This window comes from Hermetia illucens, chromosome 1 (assembly GCF_905115235.1).
Source record: "Hermetia illucens chromosome 1, iHerIll2.2.curated.20191125, whole genome shotgun sequence".
NCBI lineage: Eukaryota > Metazoa > Arthropoda > Insecta > Diptera > Stratiomyidae > Hermetia > Hermetia illucens.
Window position 1 is genome coordinate 79700535 of NC_051849.1, and position 12629 is coordinate 79713163.

Below are 12629 nucleotides of genomic sequence, written 5' to 3' on the forward strand. Positions count from 1 at the left end.
ACAGTGCAGCAATTGTAGAGGTATCACGTTACTGAGTACAATCTATAAGATATTCTCCTCTATCTTGCTAGGCCGGATAGCCCCATACGTTCAGACCAGCATTGACCCATCCCAAAGAGGCTTCACTCCAGGCAAATCAGCAGCAGATCAGATTTTCTCTCTGCGGCAAGCGATGGAAAAACTGTTGAAATATGGACAACAGTTGCACCATCTATTCATCGACTTTACAGCCGCTTATGATAGCATAGGCAGGGTAAAACTGTACACAGCCCTGAGAGCATTCGGCATCCCGACGAAACTTATAAGACTGACTAGGCTGACCCTGATCAATGTGCGCAGACAGATAAAAGCAGCAAGATCACTCTCAAGACCATTCGACATCAACAACGGTCTACGTCGAGAGGGTGTCCTATTATGCGTCCTTTTTAACCTGGCCCTGGAGAAAGTGACTCGCGATGCTGATGTAAATATGAGAGGCACCATCTTCTTCAAGTCCACCCAACTACTGGCCTACGCTGACGATATCGACATCATGAGAAGAACAACCCGAGATGTACAGTCTACTTTCATTCAGATGGAGCAGGCGGCTCGAGATATTGGGCTGCACCTTAAGGAAGGTAAGACGAAGTACATGATGGCAACGTCAGCGCCAAAACCAAAACCAAACAAGTCGGAATACTGGAAGCTGGCGCTTCGGGTATAAAGGTTTTGTGTTCATCGTATGTAAGAAACCTCAAAGCACATTTTTCTATCCGTATATAGCTACAAATTGAAAATAATCCTTCATATTGTTCCAAACTACAAAACATACGTACATATTACAGCCATCTCTTATCCTCACCCTAAACAAACAAATTGCCTATTTCAGAATACTGTACATATATATGCACCTATATAAATTAATCATACTCATATTTCCGATTTACTACGTGTGTCAAAGCATACGTATGTACATATATAGCACGTATATTAAATACTGCTGATTTAATATACAAATATATTTATCTGAATTAGACACTACCCGCAAACTTCATTAGCACGCATATACTATATACTTACATACACACATGTATGTTTAGCGTGGTTGATATTTATATACAAATGACTAAAAACTAAAACAAAATAATTCTTTGCCACCCCGTTCATAAGAACGCATTTCGTTGTGGTATTGACAAATTAATATGTGATGATGACCTCATGTAGGTTGTAGAATGCAAGAAATTCACGAAAAATAGCAAACTTTCACTCCCTATAACTTTGTTAAGTTGTGCATTATGTTATCCCTTATTCCTCTACCGAATTTTGTACTTCTGGGATGAACATAAGGGGGTTGTTGGGTAAATTTCTAAAATGTGCAAAATATGCTAGTATTAACTTTATTTGTGCAGATATCGGAACCGGATGTATTTTGAGGCATAGATTTCATAGAGATGCAAAACCGTGATTTTTTTCAGATTTTTCGGTTGGGTAAATTCTGAAAACGTTTCACTTTTTGGGGGTCATATTTTGAGCCCCCAATCGCCTACATTTCACCCGATATCAAATATGGAACCAGTTTCGAAAAGCACTAATTGAGCCCTTTAATTTGATACCCCATTTGGCCACATTTTATGAAAAAAAATTTTGCACCCTCTATTCACCCTTAAACTTAACGGAAAATGGCGCCACTCACTGCATGTAAAGGGAACAACAGATCACATATTCTTACTAATTTTCGTGACAATTGGTTTAGCCGTTTCCGAATAAATCGGCTGTGACAGACAGACAGACAGACAGACAGACAGTGCCGTTAAAAGTTGGTTAGAGAGCTCAGGTCTGGCACTGGCGGAGGAAAAAACAGAAGCGGTCCTCATCACGAAGCGCCGGAAGAGAAACTACGCCTGTATAATACTTGGGGGTGGTGACAGACAGGAAGCTCAGTTATAAGCAACACGTGGAGTATGTTTGCGATAGATCGTCCACTGCTAGTATGGCCCTGGCGAGGATGATGCCGAACGTGGGAGGGCCACGGCATACCTTCAGGTTGCTTATTGCTTTTGTGGTGGCCTCAATCATGCTTTATGCGACCCCAGTTTGGAGGGAGGCATTGCAGATGTCAGTTAACACTAACAAACTGACTGCAGTATACAGGACAGCCTTGAGGGTATGCTCTGCCTTCAGGACTGTCTCAGATGATGCAGCATTCGTCATCTCTGGAATGATGCCGATTGACATCTTGACAGATGAGATGGCGAATATATACCATGCGAAGTCAATCTCTCCCTTATTGCAGGCGAAGAACGCCGAGAGGGAGAGATGGCAAGAGCGGTAGGAACGCTCGGGAAAGGGTTGGTGGACTCACAGGCTCATTCCTGCCATCAAGGAGTGGTTGGAGAGACGACACGGTGAGATTAATTATAATCTCACCTGGTTTCTCACGGGACATCGGGATATCTTCAATACCTTCACAGGTTTAAATTGGAGACCTCACCCGACTGTCCAAATTGCGATGGAGTCCCAGAGGACCCAGAGCATGTATTCTTCCACTGTCCGAGATTTGTGGAAGAAAGGAGGAATCCAGAGGAGACTCTAGGAGAGGTGCTGGCACCAGCAAATCTGGTGCCGAAAATGGTAGCACATCAAGAGAATGGGGATGCGGTCAACTTCATGATCGCATCTATTCAATATAAATTGCGAAAGGCGGAGGAAAGGAGAAAAGCGCGGTCACGTGCGCCGCGAATAGAAGAAATGGGATTTAGCTACAGTCAGCTGAGTCCGCCCCGTGATGTAATACCTTATGGTGGTTCCGCGGGGCAGGGAGGGAGTCGGGGGTGGTTTTAGTGGGTAAAAATCCCACACGCTGGTGTGTCCAGACCAGTGTCTTTTGAAGATTTCCACCTCCTCAAAAAAAAGAAAAGACAGACAGACAGACGAATAGACAGACATCGAATCGGTTCTAATAAGGTTTTGTTTCACACAAAACCTTAAAAAACGAACAACATCGAATCGCACCGGTCGAACGAAAACAATGAAGATAGGGGACTACAACTTTGAGACCGTTGAAAATTTCTCCTATCTAGGGTCGAAAATCGCAAACAGTGATGAAATCCGCGCACGGTTATTGTCAGCCAACAGAACCTATTTCAGCTTACATGAGAGCTGATCAGATCAACTGAGATGGAGAGATGGCGTAGGTCAGGACGCCAGACAGCTTTTAGCGATATCGTATTGGTGGACCTCGGCGCAAAATCGGGATTCCTGGCGTTCCTTATTAAGGCAGGCCTACACCGGATACCGGTTGTTGCGCCGTTGATAATGACGATAGTTTGAAGTTTGTTGCATCCAAACCCAAAACCAGAGCCAAGCCGGATAAAAAGGTGAGAAAATCAAAATACTGACAGATTCGCAAGCGAAAGTCTGCACCGAAAACCTGCCACTTGTTCTAAGAAGAGCGATGCGATGTATCGAACCTGATGTGGTAATAGGCGATATTACACGGTGATATTACATTTTTTAAGTAATATCACTTTTGTGAAATAACATATATTACTTACATTATCTGGTCATCTAGTTTGTTTAGGCAAAATTCGGCGTTGACAGAATAGTACCAAATTTTAAAGCCTGGACTGACAAGTAGAGGATTATAGAGACGAATACCACAGAGTATAGTCCACTCAATGACAGACATAATATTGGTCAAGAAATAATAACAACCGGAATACTCAAGTAAATTTTCAGCTGCTAGATTGGATTGGATTTAAGTCACCCTTAAAATCGCATCATGTCTTGGAAACTCAAATGCTGTTTAATCCTTCCAGCGATAAAATAAGTTTCTTTCTAAGATACTGGAATAACATTGATAACGGTATATTTGCTTTCAACGAGGATTCAATAGTGCTTTGTTTCCTGTGCGTCACTAGCCAACACCACGGGTTTTGAATGAATGGCACAAATGATGCTAATTGGCATCTTAAATTACAGCACTTATTAGCAACTCGTGAAAAACATAACAATGGAAAAGAATCCGAATAGATAGTAGCACTGCCGGAAACGCTTGGAAATGTTCCTTGGTCAAAATGTAGATTCGAAAACATGCAAAAAATACGGGAGGATCGACGATAATCTCAACCAGTCTAACGGTGATATGGCTGGTTGCTTAACAAGTAATCGTAAAGCACCCCAAAAGTTTATTCCTTCCTTGACTAAGATCCGCGGAATAAGAGTTGCATCTAGGCGAGACTTCAAATGAAATAAAATAGTGAAAGTCGTGTCTGAACAAAATTTCTGACGATTAACCCCGGTTGAAACCATAGTTAATGAAACCAAGTAGAATTAGCTAGAGTTATATCTTTCCTGTGATGCAATATTTTCCAGTAATCATGTAGACCAAAAATAAATTGCTTTCCATGAGATTTTTACAACACAACATTTCTAAAATCAAATTGTAAGATCCTGTCGAACTGAGCACTTCCTATATTCTATAAAATTTCAGGGACGACCTGATTCTTTGATCTCCTCATGCTGTTAATATAAACGGCTCTAGAAGGAAGGGTTACGATTCCATTCCATTTATTTACACCTTTAGGAAATATTTTCTTTATTATTTTTCGACGTCAATAAAGCTTTGAAAAAATATACAAAAATGCAGTACATGTAATTTGCTCACGAGTATTAAAGCTAAACTGGATAACTTCTTCTTACCATTGTGGCTAAAAGTGTAGCAAAATTACTAATGCATATAAAAATCGAGGATATGGGAAATTGTTTATGTCCTATTCAGCCAGTCGGCATACATATATGCACATACGGAAAACATTCACATGAGTATGTTAAGCGCTCATAATATGAATCCTTCCAATGCACTTTCTCTTTAACATGGAAAAGAAAGCCATAAATCTCTTAAACAACAACTCTTCACTTTTTCAGCTTCTCCAAACGAGTCCTTTGAAACATTCCGGGCAACCCCACATTGGGCGCGCAATACATTATGTCCCTTCAATTGGTATTTCCATAGCATCAACAGTACCATTCTCTTCAGTGTTCATGTGCTTCTGCGCTACATTTGGGCTTGCATTCATCTCCGTTCTGGTTTGGCTTCCGACCAAGAGTTTCACCTTAACATCCAAGAAAGACCAACGTAGTCTTCGGTCCGTGGTCGGTGGGCTTGCACGTTTAAATTGTGCTTCGTATCGTTCACACCTGCCTCTTATAAATTAATGATATCATTGTAGTACTTGAAGTGTTCCATAGAAATTAGCTGCCGTGCGAAGTTATCAAATTGAGTGGGAACTCTGTTCTCGGTACTGACTGCAGTGAGTGAAGTTCCGGCTTAGGTCGATGGAGTGTTTCAGTGCGGGCTGTGTTTACGAAAGACATGGTTAGCAACACCCACATGGAATGCTGAAGCTCGAAGCAACCTATTAACTACATACAACTGGCCGTTTAAGTGGCAATTAAGTACGTTATTATTCACTGCATTCTGCCATTGTATTTCAAAGTGTATTGAAGCTAACCAAAAAATACTGCGATCCGAGGAGATGTTCTACTTTTTGTTGGCTCTTCCAGTCAGTTTACTATTAACAGTTAATTTGATATAATAATTCCCAGTTACGGTGTCTGCAATTTTGCCCCAAAAAGGGTTCCTGATGAATTCTGCAAGCAAAGTCTGTTACCCAGGATAACGAAAGATTAATTCTGGCCTTTCAGGTTGATCCATTTCAGTTGCGAGTTCAATTCAGTGTAATTGTAAAACCAATACGATCGCCGTCCCAAAGAACTGAAGCAAAGTGGCTAATTATCTCACTTTAGTATGAAGTTGGTTTCGTCGCACTATGTGTGGACAACTCTAATCCCTCTCATCGCCTGACTTGTGGAACCATCCAAAGCCTCCCCGTCAGTATTCGTGGTGTCCTGAATATATTGCATCTACTGCCCCCAAAAGCAATAATTCTCGCCGAATTGTGCACGTGTTTGTTGATTCACTTCCGGTTGTTTAGAAACTTGTTGCGCTTCGCCGTTCATTTCACGCCAAAGCTCTCAACACAAGCTCTTACAGCCAACTTACATACAAACATATGTACATATGTCTCATACGCGTGTTCACCCATATGACAACACATATCGCAGATCAGGCTTCTGTTTGTTTAGATTGCACCTCTCTTCCCTATCCGTTTAGCACACCATCAGCTTCCGGGCTCTAAGTGCGCGACCTTTCCTCCCACTCCACGAGAGCGCTGCCGTTATTTTTCTTATGACATCCATCACTAGGATTCACCCACGGGGCGTTTTCAATTAAATTCGATCTGGCTAGATGTCATACAGTTTTCAGACAAGTTGTTCAAGGCAAGGAAGCGGTTCAGGACTACATTTGGGTCATGTTTGCTGAAGCTGCCAACAGGGAATTTTAGAATGTGTACTGGGGATTTTGTTTCAGTAATTATGATTTTTGATCCTTAATAGGTTGAGACACAACATTTTTGCAATATTTTCAACTAAAGTTGGCCCATAGGCATTGCAATCCTAGAAAGTATTACGGGGTTAACATATTATGGGAAGAAAGTGGAAAATTATAATCACATATGTAGGTATCCTAGCTACTAGTTAAGGACACAAAAACTGTTCTAATTGAATGCCCATTTCGGTACTTTGATCGACTCACTTTTCATTTTTCGGTTTTTTTTATGTTTTAGCGAAAAATTTCGTCCTGTTTTAGAAATTCAATTCTTATTTAAGCAAACTGAATGGTGAGACTCCTTGCGCTCAAATGGCACGTACGACTGTATTCTGGAAAGTTGCCTCAACCAAAGCCTGAATACGTGCAGTATACAAAATGATATTCTAAAATACTCCTTCCGAAGCTATGAGTCCCGAACAGAAATAAAAATTTTGGCTACCTGGATTGTTTCTATAATAGTGAACTTAAAGTGAATCTCGCCTACTTATATTTCCTGGTAAAGTCTAGTTTATAACAAATGCGGGCGATGCCCACATCCTGCAAACTGTACAAAGGTAGGATAATTATATTGTAGCAGTTCAAAGTTGCTATGCATCTTATAAAATTGATTAGCCGAAAGTGAAAAATATTGAACCCCCCAACTGTGATACCATTCTTCTTTTTCTTCACGCTTTGTCCCGTTCACAAGCGGGGCCGGCTCGTCGTAATCGGTTTCGCCAAGTGGCTCTATCAAATGGCTAATCCAGATGCCGTGGCGAGGCTTCCAAATCACCATCAAGTATATCAAGCCACCGTTGTTTCGTTCGTTCGTTCAGATCAATCTTGGCAAGTGAATTCTGGAATGCCACTTCATCCAGGTTGGGCTAATACGTGAAGCTATTTCCTAACGCAGTTTTCCATTTAAATCGTTCAGTTCTGGGAAGGTTGCTGCCAGTTGACAGTGATTGTGCCTGTTTCAGTAGATTCGGTCATTAAAAATTCGGTTTTATTCGGAGTTAATCTGAGACCATGTTGCATAAAACGATCATTTGATTTTTGAACAAGTTGTTCGAGATCGTCTTTGCTAACGTATGAGGTGCTAGCAAAATACCATCTCTGCTTGCTTGATTAACACCGACAAAGGCACGAAGCAGATTTGCTATGTCCGCCAAATTTCGAACTTCACTTTTCGAATTGTAACAAAGCAATTTAACCTAGCACACGGATTCTTCTGGGACTAGGTGTTACCGTAGAGCATACCAGATGAGTCCGTGTGGCACGCGGTCAAACGCCATCTCTAGATCAATTTATCCATGTATCGCGTCAGCAGTTCCGTAGTTCTTGATAAACCCGGCTTAATTGACGTTTATTTTAACGATGTCACGAACACGGTTGCCGAGAATCTGTTATAATATCTTCATGGCATGGAACAACTGGATTCGACTGTAATTTGAAAATTTTGCTGGACTACCTTATTTTTTTCATATTAGAACGGTGATACTTTCTTGCCATGCTCTACCTTCCTCAATAAACCGATTTAAGAATTCATTGAGCTACTCTTCAGTTTCCAGAACTCAGACGGGAAGTCGTCAAGTCATGTTGCTTTCCCCAATCTCATTCGTTTTATTGCTTCCTCAACTTCAGTGGGGCTGAAGAATTGAATTGCGCCAAATTCCGGCAGTGCTTGGAGACGTGGAGGATGGACAAATTCTTCCGTGGAAATCTGCTGAAATTTTCTTGCCATTTATCAGTAGGTGCCCGTCGGGAAGCAAAGTACTGTTCTTGTCATTAACGCAACAGAAGTGTAGGATATCGAACATTGGTGCATTGGTGTCAGCTTTCGGCAAACGGATACAGATGTCTCTCGCCACCTGAGTACCCAGTTTATTGCAAAGATCCTTGTAATGGACCGCGCTCGGGTGAAAGTGATCGATTTCTTTCCTTCCCGGTTGGCATTCTTATAAATTTGTAATCAATTTTTTTATCATCGGCAAACTTGTGGTAGAATCATTCTTTTTCACGGACCTTTGTTTGCACATCGTCATTCTCGGTGCTTTCTTGGCATCGGATCGAATTGCCTGTGGTGTGTATGTGATGAAGAAAAGAATAGCGCGATCAGCTAAAATAATGACGAGCTACATCAGTCGATCAGCAAGTCACTCGACTTCCTTAATGGCGTCATAAACAGCCTTAGAGATAGCAATGACAACACCATATTAAATGTATGGCCTACCCAAAATAGGGATTTTTGCTCGGACTTACGTCTTGGCGCCTTCTATGCGTGAAGAACCCTTTCCCATTTCGCGGCCTTGATGATTGCAGTGAACGCCCAAGGATTAAAATCTCTCAACAAGACCATTTTGTTTTGTAATGACCTTGCAGGACCTGTCACTAAGAGAGGTCAAGTAGGATTTAGTATAGTGGAATAACTCCAACTATATTTTATTAATCCCTTTCCCTGATTTCAGCATTTTATATTTGTTTTACTGAGGACAGTACAAAGTATGTTACCTGGGAACCCCCTCCTTTACCTAGGCCTGAGACTAGCATCCTATGTAAATAATCCACTTTTCTCTTGAATATATAATTTAGGTACAGTCAACCAGTTAAAAGTTGGACAGTTAATGCAGTCCACTTTGAAGTTAAATAACTCGAAAACCATATGGTATTTTTAAATGGGTTATGAAAGAAAAAAACAATAACCATTTATAGGTGTTTTCTGCCTTTTTTATTATTTTATTAATTCAGAAATATTATAGAAAAAAACTGAAAAACGAGCGTATATTGCAGCCAACACACGTAATACCATTGTTGCTCAAAAAGAGCTACCGTTATGTTTATTGTTGCATTTATAACTTCCGGCCTCCCTGGTTATACGACAATGATTAATTCGTTGCAAGTATCGCGCGTTAGAGGGCCGAAAATGAACAATGAGCAACTGTCCCGCGACTCCAATGAGCTGATCATTAAATATTATAAAAGCATAAAATAGCTCAAAAACAAAAAACTCAACGTATACTGTTCATTACCAAATAAAAAAACTTTAAAGAAAGTGGCTCAAGCTCTCGCAAAACAGTTGCGGGTCGAACCGTGGAAACTGATCGGACCAAACAAAACAACAGATTTTGCGAAACATAAGAAACAAGTCCAAGACAACTGCAGTATCAATTTCAAGAATTTTGGCGCAAAGGTGTAGTAATAGGTTTTCCTAAAACCATTCGCAATTTTCTTCACAAAGAGGAGTTAACGGCCTATACTCTAAAGATGGTTTCTTCTTCAGAGTGTAGGCATTCCCCGAAAAACCAGTTAAATATGCTCAAGAGGTCGTTAATAAGACAGAAAAGCTTGTGTAATTTTTTATCACAACATTTTCGGTTCCGATGACTTGCTATGAATGGTGGTCACTGTCTTAGAAGCTCGTAATATTGAGCCAAAAGCATCATTATGCTACGGCGTCTAAAGGCCTATTCCTCTGCTGCAATAAACTAAGAAAATGTCACTAAATTGAATTAATTTGACATACCAAACCAGGACTTACCTGCTACGGTTGCTATATTGGGCTTGTCATCTGATATAATATCATTATAATAATCCAAAACACACAACCAGGGTCGTTAAGGAATGGACCCTCTATAATGCCAAAAGGGCTCTTGCTCAGACAGCTCGGAGCTTAGATTTAAAACTGATAGAACACGTCGAGAGGAGATACGCAAAAGAGAGTTAAAAGGCAAAACGGACTTGAAAAATCACATAAAGGCTATCTGGAGGTCTATTCCTGCAGAAATTGTATGATCAATGAAAAGAAGACCTCTCGTAATTTCAAATGTTAATGGTCACCACACAAAATCCATTGCTGTCATTTATTCCACACAATTACTGTCATACATTTATTCTCTTTGTATTAAATTGGAAATGTCGTTTTTTGGCTGGGCAAAACATATTTTTGTTTAATCGATATTTTTCTGTTTAAAATAAAACTAATCAAATAATAATAACGTTAGAAAATGCACATACAGATGTATTGTTTTTTCTCCAATTGGTGATCTAAAAGTATAAACTGACTTCTTAGATATTTGACTTAAAAGTGTATTGAAGTAACTGTCTAACTTTTTAATTGATTGACTGTATGTAAATTATATATTCAAGAGAAAACTGGATTTATGGAGCAGATGAACCTTTAAAAACTGAAAATATAATAACTGGAAAACGTGCACACATTCCCAACTGTTGCAAAAGCAGTACTGGGTTAAAAATAAAAGCGCCAGTCAAAAAGAAAAATAAATTCGTGATTGAATAGTTCTAGCCCTTTCAAATTTTGTTTGCCCTGGCATTATTACTTAACATGATTTTCAAGAAATATTTTCGCCTTTCCTTATAATAGTCCCTGGATATAGCGCTTCCAACAGGTTAACTGTTGATCAAACAAATCTTAGTAAGGAACCTGAAATTTAAGTAGTTAAATATGTCACCTACCTACCATAGCTTCTGGTCAATAATTTTCACTGAATCCTCACGGCACTCAAAGCCAAATATTTTCCCAAGTAGCATACCTGACATACACCTATTTTGGCAGTTAATATTCCAAATTCGGCTCTAGAAAAATGGAATATATTTTCTTTTTGGCTATTTGTTACTAACACGCAAATAATATCGTTCAACAATCAAGTGCTCCCTCGTTGGGATGAAGGAAGTGTATTTCACAAGTGCCGTATTACGTTATTCTTTTCGACAATGCAAGTCCTTCTGAAGAGCTACCCTACGTTGGGCAAGGAAACAACTGGTTCGCAAAAAAGGTATTTATTAGTGTTCCTCCTCAGCGCGATACCGATATCGATACGAGTCCTTTTGAGAAAGTGATTAGATTTCGATAATAAAAACAACAACTGATTTTCCTAATAGAATATTTGCTAAGGAAAATCAAAAAATGTTGTCCCAGGTTTTCACCAACTAAAGGACATTGCCAACCATAATGGCTTCCAGTAGAATCACTACAAGATGATACTTTTTTGGGCTTATTCTTCTAAACATTCTTTGTCTTCTTGTGCGCTTTTCCTTGTGCTAGTAAATTTTCAGCTAGTTTATTCGGGGCTTTTCTTGCCCGTGATTCAGAGGGAATCATGGATCTTTCAAGTGAACAGCGAAATGCTGCTGAAGTGTCCAAACCATTAAAGTATGCTCCAGAATAGAATCCCAATCAACTGGATTCCACATAAAAACAAGTCGGAATACCGGAAACTCGCGCTTCGGGTATAAAGGTTTTGTGTTCATCTTATGTAAGGAATTTCAACGCACATTTTTCTATCCGTATATAGCTACAAATCCAACATATTGCTTCATATTTTTCCAAACTACGAGACATACGTACATATTACAGCCATAGATATTACGCTCACCCTAAACAAACAAACTGCCTATATCCGAATAATGTACACATATATGCACGTATATAAATTGATCGTACCCATATTTCCGATTTACTTCTTATAGCTATCTGAATAGGCACTACCCACAAAGTTCATTAGCACGCATATACTATATACCTACATACACAGTTGATATTCATATACAAATGACTAAAAAACTAAAACAAAATAATTCTTTGGGACCCCATTCATAAGAACTCATTTGGTTGTGGTATTGATGAATTGATATGTGATGATGACGTCATGCAGTCATGCATGAAGAGTGCCCGAAATCACAAAAAATTGTAAAGTTTTACCCCCTATAACTTTGTCAATAATGGTTGGATTTTCTTCAAACTTGACTAGCTTGTGCACTATGTTCTTTATTATACGCATGCCAAATTTTGTACTTCTGGGATGAATATAAGGGGGGTTGCCGGGTAAATTTCTAAAATGTGGAAATATACTATTATTAACTTTATTTGTGCAGATATCGGAACCGGATATATTTTGAGGCCTAGATTTCGTAGAGATGCACTATTGAGATTTTTTTCAGATTTTTCGGTTGGATAGGTTCTGAGAACGAGACCTGTTACACTTTTTGGGGGTCATATTTTGAGCCCTCACTCCCCTATGTTTCACCCAATATCAAATATTGAACCAGTTTCGAAAAGTACTAATTGAGACCTTTCATTTGATATCCCACATGGCCACATTTTATGAAAAAAAATTTTGCACCCTCCTTTCACATGTATGGGGAGCCCCCCCTTAAACTTAACACAAAATGGCGTCAGTTGCTGCATGTAAAGGGAACG

General features: G+C 39.7%; 1 protein-coding gene across 2 annotated transcripts in view; it reads left to right on the forward strand.

The window, feature by feature from the left end:
- Positions 1 to 5105: 5105 nt before the first annotated feature.
- The window catches only part of LOC119659602 (BTB/POZ domain-containing protein kctd15-like), a 56511-nt gene continuing 48987 nt past the window's right edge, over positions 5106 to 12629 (forward strand). For both annotated transcript variants that reach the window (XM_038067775.1, XM_038067783.1), the window contains exon 1: positions 5106 to 5436. The gene's annotated coding sequence lies outside the window, so the exon portion shown is untranslated. The remainder of the gene's footprint in view (positions 5437 to 12629) is intronic.